General features: G+C 35.9%; 1 protein-coding gene across 6 annotated transcripts in view; it reads right to left on the bottom strand.

Moving 5' to 3' along the window:
* Positions 1-14,137, bottom strand: part of B3GALT1 (beta-1,3-galactosyltransferase 1) — a 171,535-nt gene that overhangs the window by 39,262 nt on the left and 118,136 nt on the right. For 3 of the 6 annotated variants that reach the window (XM_063162048.1, XM_063162047.1, XM_063162050.1), the window contains one exon: positions 8,253-8,356. The exons of 1 other annotated variant lie outside the window; for it this stretch is intronic. The gene's annotated coding sequence lies outside the window, so the exon portion shown is untranslated. Of the gene's footprint in view, positions 1-4,239; positions 4,777-8,056; positions 8,109-8,252; positions 8,357-14,137 lie in introns of those variants that run through there. 2 more of the 6 variants (XR_010028562.1, XM_063162051.1) reach the window with 2 other exon arrangements.

The following is a 14,137-nucleotide window of genomic DNA, read 5'->3' as shown; positions in this document are numbered from 1 at the left end:
GGGAAATACACAAGAATTATAGCCCACTGAGAAGCCTAAACATCCAGTCACTTGTGTTGGTGCCTTTTGCTTAATTGCTTAATTATTCTAAATGCTGTGTTGCTTCTGAAATACACACTGAAAGTGAAGGTCTTAGTGGTTTAAATTTTCATAGAAAGGATGTGTAATGGCTGATTCTTAGCACTTCAACTGACATAATCCTCTCATGCAGTGGGCAAAGTTTGATCCTTGGAACCACTGATTTGCATGGCTTACTTATGCACTAGCATGTAGCTAGAGGTACAATAGATGTGCTGTGGAATGACATTATAATGGCAATATAAAACTCCAGTTCCCTAATTAGACAAACAGAACTTTCAAATTAATACCTTGGTACTACACATAGAATGAAAAGAAAGACCTTTTCTCTAATAGTATGTACAAAACCTGCTATTTTAACTGCTAGCATTTGCAGTAAAATGAAACCTAATGTTGACATAGCTCTGAAGTAAAAGAAAAGACGACCATATCATTTGCAGGTATTTACTAGTGTGCATTTAAATGACTTGTAGATTACATTCCTATGAATGTATTCTACAACAATTCTAGTTGGTTTATGTTCCTTTAGGTTTAAAAAGAAATTCCCTTCATCTCTATTCCTAGTCTGTTTTCAAACAATAGAAATATGCCTAAATGTGAAAAAATTAAACCTTTCCAGTAAACATGACCACACATCTGCCAGAAGCTGCCCTAGGGTAGGACATACGTTATGGTTAGCCACAACATTATCAAGTGTTTCTAATCAATACTTTTGTTCTGAGTTACTGTTCCATTAGTGATTTTTGTGATATTAACTCAACTTTTTGGGTCAAGGTGCCTCTGGAGACCTTAAAGTTTCAACACCTTTCTGAGCAATTAATAATCTATTTGTGCAAATCAGGAATTTTGGCTCTATGGAGACATGAAGTAGCATTGCAAGTTTGAAATTAGAAAATAGTGAACCAAAATTTTTATATCCAGGTAATCAGTCAAGTCAAGACAGATGAAAAATGTTAAATACTCCCCATTCCTAATCTCACTGTTCACAAAAGTGTCTCAGCACTACCTTCAGCATCTTCAGTCACTGTAATAGGAAATGTTTTCCTTCATTGCCTATCATGTCCTGATGCAATTTTAATTCTATAGTTGTAGTCAGTCCCTTTAAAACTAATGTGTCAGATTGTTTTCTTCAGAATTATTAGACCTGGGATATGTGCTTAAGCCATTTCCATATAATGGCAAGAAGGGCTTATGGAGTCTGAGGTACTTGATAGCTTCAGTGCTTGGAATAGGGATTGAAACAACATAATTCTCACCGCAAACTGGGAATAAGCAATGTTTGTGCACAACTTAATTATTAATTAAAGGGAGCTTGAAACTGAGGGTATTATTGGTGAATGGTAATGCCCATCCTTGGCTACTGTACCATGTTTTCTGCCTGGGTGGGAGTTTGAAGCAGGATTCTCCATGGGCAATGCTGTGAGTTTGTCATTGTTCTGCCCTTTGGTTATTTCATCCAGAGATGCTGTGATACACTGTGCATTCAGAATGGCACCAGATGCAACAAGAATTAAAATGGAATTGTCAAACTTTTTTTAAAAAATAGACACTTTTCAATTTCCTGGAACATTTGTTGATACTCTAGGGGAGGATATATCTTCTGATAGTATTTCATCAAGGTTGCTCTGTAAGTGTAATGTAACTTATTCTTGTATTTCAGGATCATTGTCTTGCACTGTCCAAACTACTTAGGCTTTAGACTTCATCTTTGAGCTTACATAGTAGGAGACATTAAGAGCATTGATAAGGTTCATTTCATACCTGTCATGGAATATTGATAAGTTATGGTCTTGTGCCTTTGCAATGCACAGGAAGTTATGGAATGAACTAAAGATCCAAGTTCTGTTAGACCATTTTTGTGCTAGCTTTACTGAAAAAAAAAATCTGTATAGAATTAAACATTCAGTTGCACTTTTATCCATAAAACTGAAAAGGTTCAAGGATGTACAGTTATTACTACATCTAAAATGTGTCATTAGTGTCAGTGTTGAATTGCTTCAAATTCTTTTGTTTTTTCTGGAATTTTTCTTTTAATAGGATTGTTATTATGTGTGTAAGGAAATATTAGATTTTTCCATGTGTTTGGATTTTGAAATATTTACTGGTGGTAGTAAAAATGCTCATTATTTGCTGAAAAGTAACAGCAGCTGTAGTCCTGTGCAATAATTTCACCATGGTATTTGATTCAAGATGAAGTAAAAAGCAAATTAGTCATGTGTCCAATTTTTTCTTCCATTACTTTGCCTCAGATGCTTTATCATATATTGCCAGTGCATGTTCTCCTAAGTGAAAGCAGTTAGTAGTTCAACATATCTTAGCCTGAGGATATTCATCTGGGTATGATGGATACACAATACACCTGTAAGGAATGTCAGCTAGTTTATATCTGAGCTGATGCATAGTTGAATTCTTATCTTTCTTTAGTGTCACTTTACTTGGGCCAAAATAATTTTGTATGGAAACTGTTTTACAGCTTCTGTGGAATGAACTTGTGCTTTTGATTTGTTTTCAAATAAGGTGATCTGGGTTAGTAACTGTGAAAGCTGCCTTTACCTGGCACATTTTATGGTCCCTTTGTCAAGATTGAAGAGATAAGGAAAGCAAATCTTCAGGGAACTACTAAACATGCAGAGTTTTTTAGATTACTGGTGAGATATGAAGTGGGTAAGTTTGATCCTCATGATGTAGTCTGTTCTGTAAACAAAGAAAATGTCTCATCCACAATGTTTGTTTGGACATTTTCCCCAAAAGATGTTTTCGTTTATGAAAACCTCAGAAATTTGAATGTATTTTGTACCTTGCACCAGAAGATGTGCAGGCACTGTCAGAGAAATGCTGATCCTACATTTCACTATCCTGTCTTTAATGCAGAGGATGCAGTTATGCTGTGATGTGTCTTTTACAGAGATATCAGGGTACTTTTTACAACATGGGAAGAAGAAATAAAAGATTCAGCAGGACAGGAAATTATGTTAGTAGCCAAAACAATAAAATCTGTCCAAGAAGTGCCACTTTTGAGCAGCAGTAATTCTAACAAAGACATATAACTACTGTTGATCAGTTTTTACATGAATAGATAGGGATATAGGATAGTCCTTTCTCAGGTGAAGAATGGGGAAAAGGGGCAATGCTTAATGACTGCTGCTGGCTGACAAACTGCTGTATATAAATGAATAGAAAGGAGTAATCACTGTTTGACGTGTTGCTAGGGTTGTTTTTTAGATTTTTTTATGATTTCGTCTCATCTGTTTCCTAAATGTGTTCAAAATATGGAGCCTTTTGAAATCCACTTGTAAGTGGTGTGTATACTTATCCTACAACTCACTAAAAGGATTGAGTGTACCTCTTGTTTAAAGCTTTGAAAACGTACCCTCTAGATACTAAGCCTCCTTTCTTTTTTTTTTTTTTGCAAATTGATTGTCAAAGTCATCCATATATATGCAATGAAATTATAATGTATGAACAGAGGTGGCCTTATGCTGTCAACACTGCTCTGGCCACAAGTTCAAAACACAAACTGCTGTGAAGAAAACTGGCTGTGTCCCAGCCAAAACCTGAACAGTGTCTGAAAGGAAGGGACAAAGCCAGCAGACAAAGAGTTAATCCAAAACAGGTTGCAGTACTGGCCTGACCAGAAAAGATCAAAAGCTACCAAGCAGTTGTGTGTTACCTATGAGTGCTTTGGCACAACAAGGAAAGGAACAGGCTGGCCATTAGTGTGGTGTATTTCAGTGTGCCACCAGTGGTTATCATGGATGAATATGCAGCCTTGACTCTGCTGAGACCTGGGCCTATCTATGTTCTGTCTTGGACATTTCTACAGTTCTCCTTACTATATAAGAGCATTCAGTGGTTGCTTTGCAAGTAAGGATATCAGCATCCTCTGAACTTGAATAAATAAACCAAGGAAATAGAGTTTCTTCCTAGGAGATCTGACACTTGAGTGAAGTGGAATGTCACCTCTTTGCTCTGCAGTGGAGGTATCCCCATTTTTGTGAGCTGAAGATCAGTGCATGTTGTTTGCCTACCACGGTGAAGAGCAATTCCATGCCAGACCTATGGCCCTCTGCAGAGGGCTAACCCTCCCCATACATACATAACTGCAATTTTAGTGTATCTCCTCAAGTTGCTATCGTGAAACTGTAATGGCTTTATTCTTTTAATACCTTGATTACAATAGATTAATCAGTATCACAGGGACAAGGCACAGCCAAGGTTGCCATCTCTTTTGCCATGCTTGTGGCATCTGGACTGCTGTTTATAACTTTGAGAAGGTACAGAGTGAGCTACTGATAATGTTGAATGTGATGGTGCAGGAGTTGAAAAGGGAGAAAAACTTATCCCTCTGATGACTAATAAATTCAATTTAACCTTTCCAGTTTATTTTCCTATTTTTCAAAAGGCTATGTAAACACATTGTCAACATTTTCCATTTTTTCTTTGAATCCAAGTAAGTAGCTGGTTTGTTGCATCTCTTGCCTTGAGGATTCTCCTCTTTTTCTTTGCCAGGTTCTCCAAGTCATCATTCCCACAAGTTGCTTGATGTGATTACTGTTCTTGTTCTCACCTCCAAGATGCCATTTAGTTTGAACTTGAACAGGAAACTTTCCTTTTTGTAATGTAAGCTAAGGTTATTTCAGTTTGTTTCCTTCTTGCTACTCCCCCCTCCAAGGTTTGTATGTTTTTGAAATCAGCCTTCTGGAAGAACATGAAACACCACAGACAATCGCTGTGTGATGAAGTTATTTGTCAATGAACTATAATTCTGAAGTGTAGTTTTTAGTTAATTAAATACTATAAAATACTATAAAATACCAAAAACTGCTACAAGCCCTGCTATTTTGAGATCAAGTTCCATCTCTTTGAGTCTCAGTTTTTGAAATTATGCAGATTTTCTGCATTAGCAATAAAGTTTAAAACCAAGAATGAATGAAAAGCACGTTCTGATCAGTTAACCAAGGAAAGCTGGTAGTTTAGCAGCTGTCTACAAATCAAAAGTTGTAGAATAAATTTTCAGGTTGTGGTCTCATAGTGTTGAATAGTTTGAAATTAAATAATTGCTGCTGTAGCTATTTGAATGAATTTTCTCTGATCTAATTTTAAAGCTTTAGCTTTAAATGATCATCTGCATTCCTCTTTTACCATGCTCAGTGCATCCACTTAGACTTAGTTACATAATTCATTTTGCCCTTGCTTTAAGGTAGACTGATGTGATAGTGCTGTTGCACTGAATCAGGAAGTTAGGACTAAGAATGAGTGATTTGTTTGAAACTCATGTAAATGCTATTTAGGTTAAAGACCAGCTGGTGTGAAATTGGTCTCTGAAGGCACACACTAGGACTGATCTAGGCTGCAAGTGCCTCTTGCTGCCATTCAGGGGTCCCTATATTTGTGCAAATATTCTGCACTTCAGGGTAGCAGTATATGGCAAACAGGACAGGTGCACTGGGTTATTTATTCCACCCTAGGCTCTGCTTTTTTGCACATTGTTATATGTTCAGTGGCTTCGGTTTATTTTTGTCGTAGAAAATGTATATGCCAAACTGAAGTGGTTTAGAGTAGTCCCTTTAAAGGTAAAGGGTAGGGGGAAGGGATAATGCTTACTGCGGCTGCTGGCTGGCAAAATGTTGTATGTAAATTAATGTGTTTTGCCTTTTTCTGTGGACAGATGGTATTTTAGGACAATCCTGAAGGTATTTCTTCCCATTATGATTTTTGTAAAGCAGCACAGCAAATTGTCACTTTGTACGCTGTTCTAATGAAACACGGTTTTTGGCTGCTGCGTTGCTGTGCAGCACTAAGTGTGAATTATAGCTCAGTGCTGTATCCTGGTGAATCAGTGTTTACAAGTGTCTGCAATAATACAGATCAGATTTCTGAGTGACCCTGCCTGTGAAGAATAATAATTTCAGGTATCTTAATCTCCCTTCCTTTAGCACAGGTGTCTAAAAATAAAGGCCATGGTTGTGCTTAATTTTGTGAAATCCAGTATGCAGCTTTTAACTTTGCTGACTTCTTTGGGTCCATCCAACCACCTCTTCCTCCCAGCTTGCAAAGAAAATATTTTTCCTGACTCAGGTCTGTTGCAGTCCTTCTAAGGGTTCTTTCCAGCTCTGAGTGGCTGAAGGGTCTTATATTTTGTCCTTAGCCAGCCTTCTTTTGCTGATATATAAAGAGTTGCTATTTGCTCTGAGAAACAGCTTGTTATGCACTTCTGCAGTGACTCTGGGGAACATTACTGTCCAAATAGAGGAGCTGAGGTACGCTTTGAAACTGGGGAGCTTTAACACCACCTTGGCAGGATTGATTCAGCATATTTGAAATTTCAATCTCACTGCTGACCCTTATATTGTATGAGTTTTGGGGTCTGAACTTTAGCCTTGGATTAGACTTGTTTCTGAAATTATATTTATAGCAGGAGAATAAAAGTATGTTAAAAGAAACGTTATATAAAATTCCTGGGAAGGAATGGATTAGGTTGCCAAGTACTCCCTAAGCCTCTGGTTTTTCAATTATGAATAAGAAAGCAATATGAGCAGCACCTGACTTGCTGATCTCTGTCTAAAAGTCAGAGCTCAGGCATTAATTTAGAGGTCTGAATGCTTTTTTTCACTAGAGCCTTTACAATTCTACCATTCACAGTTAATATTGGTACTCTGCAAGGCAGGTAATTTTACTAGAGAAAGAATACATCAAGGCTTATTCTGCTTTTAATGGAATTAGTAGAAGTTTTACTGTTGCTTGTAAAAGGAGGAAGATTAGACCAAAAAGATCTATGTGTTAAATATGAATCTGTATGATAAAGATTTGGTCACACCATTTTGGGTATGTTTAAAAAAGGTTGCCTCTTTCTAGGGCATTGTCTTGGTTTCAGTCTCTCCATAATTAGTTTCTATTTATGGAAGAGATTGAGATAAGTAGCATGCAGATGTCTAAAAGATAAATGTTTTTGCATGTGTTCTCTTGCTTTATCTTAATGCAAATGCTTAATTATTAATGCTTTTTAAAGACCACAGGAGGTATACAGACTTTTTTTTTCTATATGGTTAGTAGCAACAGTTTAGTTCTTTGCTTTCATTTGTATGTATTTCAAACTCTGCCTCAGAAAGGAAGAATTGACTTTTATGTATTTAAATACACATAAAGATTAAAAGAATTGCAATCCTCATTTTTCAGTCACCTACATCATGATAATGGATCCGCAATATAAAATTTCTACAAAGTGCTATTACCATAATTTGTTTCTATTTTTCAACTTAGAAAAACATTTCCAACCTAAATTCTTACCATATATTTTCAAGTTTCCTGATAATATAACCACTTCTGTATCTCAAGAGGTTATGTAGTTTATTGCTTTTGACTCAAAAAAAAATCTTTCAGGCAGTTGTGCTACTGAATTTTTAGTAAAATAATGTATGGCATAAAAAAAAAAGAAATTAGAAATACAGTTACTACCACCTAGATCAGTGTTGTGTGTTTAAATGTGTCTTCCTATGCACTGTATTCTGTATGCTAGTATTGAGTATTCTATTCTGTATAAATTCAGTATCAGTTAAAAGAGCTTTGTAGTACAAAGCAAATGTAACTATTCCCTTTTAATGTGATGCCAATAGTGAAGTTGTAAATGCATAAACCAAAGGCATGTAGGTATTCAAGGTGCCATGTTAGTGTGGAAATGAAGGATACCATGAACAGAGGGACTTATAATTAAAGTGTGAGCCATTTTATAGAGTAACAGCAACCTCCCTTCTTGATCTTCGACTGACCTCGTGTACCACACTGCCTTAAAGATGGGATAATAATGGAAATAGCCTTGGCTTATAGCTTCCTGTAGAAGAAGTGGGTTTTAGTACTAGCTTTTGTATTTGTGCTATGCAGAACTTCATTAAATTCATTTCAGCCTTTATATTTTATGTTCCATTTTGGATTGTAAGTAGGGAGTGCTTTCTTAGGTTTTCTTTTCCTGTTAAACACTTACATTTAGTGTAAAGAGTGAAATCCAAATCTTTAATCATTAACAGGCCAAAGAACTGTTGAAGAATAAAAAAAGTCAGTCAACACAGTTTAATAAAAGCTATATAATCAAATTATGTTATATTAGTGTGCATTTTTACTGTTGTAATATCTATAAAATCGAGGCAGTCTATAAATCATAAAATTATGTAGGTACTTACCATTTTAAAAGCAGTATCAAGTGGAATTGGTGAAAATCCCCAGGGTGTAATCAATAGTTGTTTAAAATAATGAGCCTTTATGGTATTATTTCCAAGTGTACCATCTGAAATCAGAGGAAATTTACTGACAGTTGTATATTTTGTTGAAAAAACCATTCCGAGATATATTAACCACAAAATCCATGTCTGTTGCCTTCTACAGAGTACAAGGAGAGTGATTATTTTGAAAATGTCTTTTAGCTGGGTTACTAGGTAACTTACACTGTGCTACATGAAAGAGTTTGGACTGCATTTTGTGAAGCTGAATTCCAGTGCAATGAGTGAAGGAAACAGATGGAGTAAGAGGAGAACAGATGGGTATCAAAAAAACTACAGCTGCCATTTTCAGTACCTGTGCATTTACTGCCATAAATCAATTTATTTTCATTTACTGAAGAAGAAAAATCATAAATTATTAAGCCAAAGCACTACAGGTCCCAGAATCACTATATGTTGAAAGCATCTATTTGTAGTAGTTAATTCGGGTCCTAAGTGAGCTACATCTGAGAACAAGTTTCTGTGGATAAGAATGTCACCACCAGTCCAGTCATTTTGTTCTGCCAGGGAGATTTAAATATCTCTCATCCTGTGGTGGGGAGGATTAGTTGGTTATCAGTTACTATGTTGGACAGCTTTAATGTTTTCCTTGTGGACAAGAGGTGGGCTACTCGAGTGCTGCAGTGAGTGCTAATGGACTGCTCTGCCACAAGGCTTCAAGCAGGCACGTGAACCTACAGCGCCCAGAAGCAAGGCGAAGAGTGCAGGAGGCCACTTTGCTCCTGCAGCAGCTTTGCATTGCAAGACATGAAAAGGTGGTTGAGGAAATCAAAACACTATTACTGTACATATCAATACACCAGCAGCCCTTATTTGCTGTGTGGCACAGCTGCTCTGTCACATACTTGACCTTGACCCAATTTGATTATCCCTGTGTTTAAACAGGAAGTTCAGCTGAGAGTCATCATTTCCCTCTGCCCTCACCCTGCAGGTTACTGCTAGCTTGTTGCTGATCCTCTTGAATTTTTATATGTGCACCTGTCCATTAGAAACTGGATGGTGGCTGTCCAGACAATTTGCATTTATTTTGGAATGCATTGCAATTAGTGGATTTGGAAAATTGTGAAATGCAAATAGAAATCACCCTTGTATTAGAAGTATGTGGGAAATGGAAAAATTCAGGTCAGAATGTGTAATTGCTCTCTATCTTGTTGAATTTATATCAGGGAGTTTTATGCCTAGAGGCACTGCATGAAGTTACCACTATATTTTGGTGTAACAGAGGCAGAAGTATGAAAAGGTCTGTAACTTGGAATTGGTTTTCTGTGACATTTTTGTCACAGTTCCTTTTAGATTTTCCTGAGTAGTTTGAATTTAAAAATTCAAACTATTTTCAAAATTGGAAAAAAATTTACTGCTTCATTTTCTAATTGAAAAAATAGTAGGGGTTAGAATCACTACTTTTTGTAATGCAACATAACTGAAATACAGTATTTTCTGGTCATATGTTAAAAGATTGGTTAGGCTATGGTCCTCAATCTATTTAATGTAATTTAGAGCCTAATGTGGTAAACCTTGACGTTTTTAACCTTTGTTAGCTGCTTGTAGATTACCTTGCCAATGTTGTCTCATTCAAGGTGAGCATTGTAGTGCTAGCTGTTTCCCATTCTGAGTCTGGACTACAGCCATCAACCATCCTGTTTGAAATGCATCATCTTCTCACACTGTTAAGCACATTTCTGTTGGATTGGGATGTAGCCTATGCATTGGGCAAATAGTTCAGAAGGGGTGTGATGGGATGAAAAGGATGCAAGATGATTTGCCTTCATTTCATAATTGAAGTGGAAGAGAAATCCGTGGTTGGTTTCATTCAATTAAGAAATATTAGCAATATCAATCCATTTTCAGAATAGCTCTATTTATGCAGATTCAAATATACTAGATTTTATTAAATTTTTGAGTTGAGAATCATAAATGCAGTTGGCATTAGTTTTTTTCAGTGAGGCTTCTTACAAAATTCTGCCTCTCCATAGTAATCGAGCTGCTTCTGCTTCCCCACCAATCACTCACTTTGCAGTCTGAATTTGAAATAAGTGTGAAATATTTCTTTTAAGCAGGTAGGACATAAACTGTAAACTATAGAGCGTTTTTAAGCTATGCATCCAAAAGAGTTTAAAATCTTCGCCAGGGTCAAAAGAGTGAGAAATTATTTCTAATTTTTGTAGTTTAAAGATGGAAAGGGATTAAACTTATTCGTTCTAAAAATATAAAATTGCTTTATGAATTAAACTCAGATTTGTATTTACAATTTATTGCTGTAATTATTTTGAAAACATCCTCCAACACCCAAAGTAGTGACTGTTAAATTCCTATTAAACATAATGGCCACTAATGAGTCTGCCCTAATAGGTAACCTTCAGCCCACTGAAATCTGTCAATGTTGGGTCAGGAGCATCTTGATGCCAGTATGGAAGAGCAGTGTAATTATTTTGGTGTATAAAATTAGACTCAAAGACTCCTGGGAAAGGAAAAAGGCCAATACTCTCATCAGTAAGTGATGTGCAATTTCATTTATGTATTTGATTTGTATTCAGCCCAGGCTGAGATTGCCATTTCTGAAACTGCCTGATCATTTTGAATTCCCTGGAGTGAATGCTTTTAGAAAAGACAGCAATCTTGCACAGTGCTCTTGCTGATGACAAAATCTGGGCTTCTTGCCCTGACATACAGACTGTAAGAATGTGTATGTACTGCAGAGAAGAGGGCTCTTTCAAAGACCTCCTGGCAGACCTCAGCTATTATGTGTTGAAGACTGATGTAAGTTGCAGCAGAGGAAAGCTCTCGTAAGTGGTCAAAACTCAAGTGCTTGGTCTTTTTAGAATTCTACCCACTATGAAGGATGGAGTGCTGGTTTAAATGTTTCTTGGAGCTCCCATCCCTGTGGGTTTGGTTACACTTCTGCTCAGGGAGAGTCCGTACACTTTAGCTTGGTAAGGTAGTACAAGGTGGCTGTGAAACAGCTGTGGGACACAAATGGGAATAAATGCCCAGTATTCACTGGTTTTGGAACATCTGTCAAGAGTCCAGTGTCCAGCACAATTCCCATATTTGTTTCTTCCTGTATTTTTGTCAGGCATGCGATCATTTGTAGTTAAGTAGAGATTCATCAGGTGATCCAACAGTTGAAAAAAATGTGTTCTCAACATTATGTGCATACAATATGTGTGAACTAGTCTAAGGGGCTAGTTAGTAACTTAACCAAACAGCAGATTCAATTCTGTATGTGAAATTAGAATTTTATATTTAAGCTGTAGGTATCACTTTGAGATAATGAGAACTTTCAAATAAAATACTCTAGTCTGGTTCTGCTTTATTTCACTGTTAAGTAAAAATGAAACTTAAAGTTCAATGTATTTGTTGGTCCTAACACTATTTGTTTTAATTTTGGGATTCTCACTTACTATTCTTAGTTACTTATTCTAAACTATTTGGAAAAAAAATCAACAGGCAAGCACTTTTTCTCCTGATGCTGATTGTTCATGTTGAGATTTATGAGATTCCAACTTCTTTATGAGGGGAAAGATGGAGTATAAAGGCTTCAGGCAAGTTTTAAAATTTTTAAGCCATGGCTAAAGCTAATTTAGATCACTTGGTGTGGGCTTGAGTGAATGTAGGGGCAAGCTGAGAGGAGGTGGTTAGGTCCATGCAATGAAAAATAAACAGGCAAACAGGAATGGGATGAAGAAAAGTGTAAATGAAGGTATAAAGTAATGTAAACTGAAGACAGAACACTGGTTATTATATATAGCATAGCATAAAACCAAAGGAACACCCAGGAAACAAAATTCAAGTTGAAAAAGGTTGAGAGGTTTTCTGAAGGTAACACCTGACTTTTGTTCCAAACTCTGATTCTGCGATCCTTCACTTTTTAACAAATAATTCTCACTAAATAGTTGCATGAAAAAATTTCAGTAACTAATCAGAAAACACAGAATGTCAAGCTTTTTGTGTGAAGGGAGGGAATGTCGGGGCAGTATCCAGGAAGATTTCTGGAACACTGAAGAAGAAATAGGATGGAGAGTCTGAAGAAATATTTTTTAATATTTAGCTCTAACAGTCAAATGTTAATAATTTAGAATGATAGAAACAGGAATCAAAGCACCTTGTTGTCTGTATATGATTAGTAAAGGAACACCTGTGAATGAGATAATTTTAAATGATCCAGTTCTGAATATCTGAGAATATATCTGACTTTTTTCTGCCTTTAGACAACTATATTAGCAGAATAACTCATGTTATTTTTCCTTGGATGCTTTAAAAAATTATAAAGTTTCCTGCAAATAGAAAATACTGGCTGCAGACACAAATAAAGTGTTAAGAAAAAAAGCTTTGGAAGGAACCTAATTTTCTGATGATGTCTGTTCTGTAGAATGGCTGTTATATGTCCTCCTACTTAGCAATAGGAGAGGGAAATACAACTTAGGAGAGGGCTGTATAACTAAATATCTCATCAGAATGATGATCATGTTTAATGTACATTCATTCTGATGAGATATTTAGTTATACATTTTATACATATATTCATATGTATAAAATGTATATATGTATATATAGTTATACATTGTACATATATTCATTTTCCCTAGCCTTTTTTTTTCCTCCAAACATTCATCTCACTAAAGAATTTATCACTGCAAAGGATGATGCCTAATGTATAACTTTCTTTGTGCTAGTTATCTTTCACTGATATTAGTGTGACTTTATTCCCTTGCCTCCATCCAAAAGGAAAAGTGGGAGTGGCATCATTGGTGTTCCAATGCTTGGGTTTTGCCATGCATTTACTCAAGCCAGAGTAGTTCAGTAAACTTCAGCAGCAGTCTTTTTAAGTAAGCATAAACCAGTTATGACCACTATCATAATTGCTCTTCTTAAAGCTAAGGGCTGATGGACTGTTGATGAAGAACTAAAAAACAGCAGCTAAAGTTTTTAGAATGAAATCTTTTGTTGCTTTGACTTTCTGTAGCTGTTTCTGTAAACCTAGAGTTGAATCTCAATTATTGTTTTTTTCTGATGGTATTTCTATTTGGAAATGTTAAGTATTTCATGAGAAATTTTATTCCTAGAAGATCTTGAATTGCAACTTTTTTGAGCAAATATTTTTTTTGCAAAGCTGAATGGAATTCTAAATATATCCTATTCTAAGCTTTAAGCCTTTTTAAAAAACTAATATTAAAATATGGGCTCAGAATTAGGAAAAAACCCAACATCTTAAATTAATCTAAACTAATCTAATAGAGTATATTGTGTGTGTGTCTGTCTTTACATGACAATTTAAGTCTAATATATACAACTATAAATATCCATTTCTTTTGTAATGACTGTTACATATTGTAAGTAGGGTATCTGTATGCTGCCTGAGATGAAGTAGTTGCTTCTTCACTGAATAGTAGCAGCAGAATTTGGCTGCTTTTAAAATAGGTGTTCATTGCAAAATTCATGCCATCCTCAACAAACTGAGGCCCTTTTGTGTTTAGATAAAATAATGACCAAGGTCTAGTCCTGCAGCCCACAATTATGAGTTATTTTTGCTTAGTGGTGAAGTCAGCAAAAATTTGTCATAGGTCAGGGACTTAGAACTGATTCTTTGAGTTTGTTGAGCACTGCAATTCCATACCAGCTTGACTTACAGTTATGTTTCTGACATCTTGCTAGGTTTCTGTCTGTTTTATATGCAGTGACAAAGGCTAAGTATATTTTAAACAGAGACTTATCATAATATTTTACAGTGTCATTAAGACTTTTGGCCACTCTGAGCTACATTTTCATCTTTTCTTAATGCATTTCCATTT

This window comes from Melospiza melodia, chromosome 8 (assembly GCF_035770615.1).
Source record: "Melospiza melodia melodia isolate bMelMel2 chromosome 8, bMelMel2.pri, whole genome shotgun sequence".
NCBI classification, from domain to species: Eukaryota; Metazoa; Chordata; class Aves; order Passeriformes; family Passerellidae; genus Melospiza; species Melospiza melodia.
The sequence above is the reverse complement of the archived record's forward strand: the minus strand, read 5'-3'. Positions and strand labels throughout refer to the sequence as shown.